At 48.0% G+C, this 4,355-nt stretch overlaps 1 pseudogene; it reads right to left on the bottom strand.

The window, feature by feature from the left end:
- Positions 1–1,097: 1,097 nt before the first annotated feature.
- On the bottom strand, positions 1,098–1,637 carry LOC101643529 (annotated as a pseudogene).
- Positions 1,638–4,355: the final 2,718 nt, after the last annotated feature.

The following is a 4,355-nucleotide window of genomic DNA, read 5'->3' on the forward strand; positions in this document are numbered from 1 at the left end:
CTCAGCACCAGAGCAGCGACCCATGTTTCTCACAGTGGAGTACAGGCACGCAGGGGAGGGCTTCAAATGCTTCCACAACCCAACGTCACATGCTGTGGCAGTTACAAAATCTCCTGTCAACTTGAGCGAAGGGGTGGAGTCTGGCCTGTCAATCAGGTCATAGCCAATGATGCCTCTGTGTAGGCATGGCCTTTTTCTGAGAATTCTGGGAACTCATGTCTTCCTCCCTGGAGGCTGAACACACACTTTCTCTCTGCTACCCTTTCCTGTTGACAAGCCACCTGGAGCCACACTGATGGCAGCCAGAGCCCTGGAACTGGAGGAGCCACGCAGAGACCCGCACAAGGGCTGAGATGCTTCCACCAGCACTGGATCCACCACTGGGCTGTGATCTTCCTGCATTCGGCGTCATTGCATACGTTTCATGAGTCTGAAGAAGATTTTATGGATTGCTATCGGACATATGGGCTGATATCAGCCTTAGGGACTTGATCTGGACTGGGTTGGGATGTTTTCTCAATATGCAATTGCTCTTTGATAGAAAGCTCTCTCTCTCTCTCTCTTTTTTTTGTAACTGGCATTTTATTGGTTGTTTTGAGATCAGTACAGAGACATTATGAACAATTTGTACACACTCCTTAATGCATGTACCCAAATCCTAAAATGGCACGTAGATAAAATTCATTTCTAAATTCCAGTGACTTTCCAGCTTTAAATTTAGAGGCAAATTTTAAAAAAGGGATTGTCAAGTACCATTATCTTCAAATGCTGGTAAACTTACATCTTAAGTCCCACTAATTCACCATTCAATGTCACACACACTACACACTCAAATGTTCAATCCTTCACAGCACATAACAAAGTGATCGAGAACACAGGACTACCACTACCAGTTGTTACAGAATGCACAGTTTTGACAAAAGCCATGATGGCAGAATGGTTCTCAGACCCAATTCTTTTAAGAGAACAAATGTTTCAAATGTTCAAGTCATGCAAATGCATGACAGTGACTCCAAATTTCCATTAAGTATGTTTTGTATAAGGGATACAAAAACTTCCCCCCATCCCATGGAATGTTATGTTGACACCCAAGACAGTCAAATCTTCCCACAATTCAACATCCCGCTATCTTCTGGTTGTACTAAAAAATAAACAACCAGTAAATGATTTCACATCTTAAAAAAAAGCATTTATACTAAAAAAAAAGGATGAATTGAGATTTCCTTCTTCTTAAAAATGTTTCTAGAGCTACTAAAAAACTTGCATTTTCAAAATAGTTGATAAAAATATTCCTCTGGATTGTACAAGAAGGGAGATAACAGGGCCCACTGATAAGACCTGATAAACGCTCATCGGACTTGGCTCCTTTTCTCCGGCTTCATCGGAGGCTGGACTCTCCTCGTGGTTCGCTTCTCCGTTTTCAGCAGGTAAATCTTCTCTAGCTTCTTGGTCGGCTCCTTCCGCCTGCTTCCCCTTTGCTCCTCTTTCCCCTTTGCTCACACTGTTTTGTCCGAAGATTGATCCTTTGGCTTCGTCTCCACTTTTGCAGGCGCGGGTTTCGCTGACAATCTGGCCCATCTCCTCTTCGGCTCCTCCTTCACCGCCCCTTCAGTCGAGCTGCCCTTCCTCTGGGGCATCTTGGCTGTGGGGAAGGCGCTCGCAGGACGCCTTCAGACCGCGGGCCTCCGAGAGCCTTCTCGAAGCTGGATCACCAGGCGCTGCCGCGCTGCCCGCTGCTGCCCGAGCTGCCAGAAAGCTCTCTTAACACACACGAGTGTCACTGAATTTGTTTCTCTAGTCCACCTGGTCTAACACATACACCCTAACGGGAAAAATGAACACACGGCCAGTTCACAAGCTCGGTCTCCTGAACAGTTCTGTCTGAAGAGGGCACGGGACTGAACTCAGGCATGTCCACGAAGCCCTTCCCAGTGACAGGAAATGCAGGAGCTCTTGGGGAGTCAGGCAAGGGTCTGAGCAGGTTCAGTCAGAGGGAGAAGAAGCCCATGGAGTGTTGGGACCCCCTCTCTGCATAGCCAGGAGGAATGCCATGACCCTTTAATACAGTTCCTCATTTTGTGGTGACCCCCCCCACCAACCACAAAATTATTTTCGTTGCTACTTCATCACTGTAATTTTGCTACTGTTATGAATCGGGTGACTCCTGTGAAAGGATCCTTCGACCTCCAAAGGGGTGGCCACCCATAGGTTGAGAACCACAGCTGTAAATCCTCACCCTGGGTGTGACCTCATTGGAAAGAGGGGTGCCTTTGTTATGTTAATGAGGCCCGCCCAATTAACCTAACCACCATCTAGGGAAGAGCAGATCTGGTGCAGATACAAACACACCCACTGAGACAGAGAACACATGAGTCAGGGCCCTGATTTAGACCTCTCTACCGTGTGAGAAAGCAAGAGTGTGTTTTAGAAAGGCCCTCCCTGTGGTACTTCTGTAACAGCAGCAATTGCCGAGGAAGACCCGCCAGCAATGCCGGGTCAGCCTGGATTTGCACCACGTTCCGGCCAGCAATCCTGATCTGGTATTGCTGGCTGTCATGGTCGTGGGATCAGGAAGGTGGGAGACTTTCTACCACTGCATGTTCTTTCCTGCTGGCTGGCCCCCTGGGGGGTGGGGGGCACAAGGCCCTACCTGAAACTGCTCTCATGTTCCTGAATCCCAGCCTGTCCACAAGGTCACCACTGCCCTGTGCATGTAAGCCTCCCTTCCCCCCTGGATTAGCTACCTGGGCCCTGGCAACGCGGGACCTTTGTCATCAGTGACGGTACCACAAGGAAGTAGGCTTAGCTGACAGTGGGACGCATGTGGGGACCTGAATGCGCAGGACCAGCCTATGCAGGAGATGCTAGTCCCGTCTACAGGTTTGAAGAGCTATGGCCACCTTCAACACGCAGCCCTGCAGGAGGCAGAATCTGACTTCCAGAGTCCGCTCGGGCAGAGGACAGAGGGTTTTCGTGAGTATCAGGTAGCCAATGTCTCCCCACTGTACCCCGATTTCTGATGATGGGCACATCAGAGAGTTCCTGATCCAGGCGCTGAGCCAGACCCTTATGTCTGTCACCAGCTAGGACCACCTTCCGAAGAGAATGCTGGCTGCATTCTGCAGGTCCATGTGACTTTAACCGGAGACCCTGAACCTCAAGCACCTCAGAGAGGTTCAAGGAGGCCCAGTCTCATGACACCAGGGGTCTTTTCTTTCTATTTTTTAAAAATAATTTTATTGGGGGCTCTTACAGCTCTTATCAAAATCCATACTTATATCCATTGTATCGAGCACATTTGTACATATGTTGTCATCATCATTTTCAAAACATTTTCTTTCTACTTTAGCCCTTGGTATCAGCTCATTTCTCCCCTTCACCCTTCCCTCCTTCACGAACCCTTGATAATTTATAAATTATTATGATTTTTCCATGTCTTACACCGACCACTGTCTCCCTTCACCCACTTTTCTGTGGTCTGTCACCTCTAGGATGGGTGGTGGTACTATATGTAGATCATTGTGATCTGTCCCCTCTTTTCCCCCCTACCTTCCCCTTCCCCTCCTGATATCACTACTCTCATTATTGGTCCTGAGGGGTTTCTCTGTCCTGGATTCCTACAACCATAAGACAAGGATAAGTCAAGTGCTACCCAAGGGCCACAGAACTTTCTACCATCTATAAAGACAAAGATACCTCAGGGGAACACAATGCCAGAGTCTTCTACCATCTGTAAAGACACGGATATGTCAAGTACACCCAGAGATCACAGAATCTTCCCACAGCTGTGAAGGGAAGTACAGAACACCACTACACCACAGGACCTTCCCGCAGCTGTGAAGACATGGATGTTGGATGATGCTTAAGGGCCTCCTTAGTGACAATTCTGCCACTAGACACACACGTGCACATGCACACACTTACCCATCAGAAGAACTATCACTGGGAAATCTCACACACACACACCCCTACCACAAAGATTCCTACCAACCACATACACACACGCACATATATATTTACCAGGACTGCTACCAGCAACAAACAGACACACACGTACCTATCAGGAAGATTGCTACCACACACCAACCAGGAGGACTGCCAACTGTACTCACAAACACACCACACACACACACACACACATCACATAGGCACCCACATACACATTCCAGGATGACTGCACCAGTATACATACATACATGTGCACACACACTTACACACACACCAGAGAACAGCCAACACATACACACACATATGCACAAAGAAGATTGCCAATAGCCATATACAAGGAAGATTGTCAACACACACACATGCACATATCCACTAGAACTGCCAACACACACACACACACACACACA

Source organism: Echinops telfairi, unplaced genomic scaffold (assembly GCF_000313985.2).
Source record: "Echinops telfairi isolate 266 unplaced genomic scaffold, ASM31398v2 ScPeMD7_11;HRSCAF=52, whole genome shotgun sequence".
In the NCBI taxonomy this organism is placed as follows: Eukaryota; Metazoa; Chordata; class Mammalia; order Afrosoricida; family Tenrecidae; genus Echinops; species Echinops telfairi.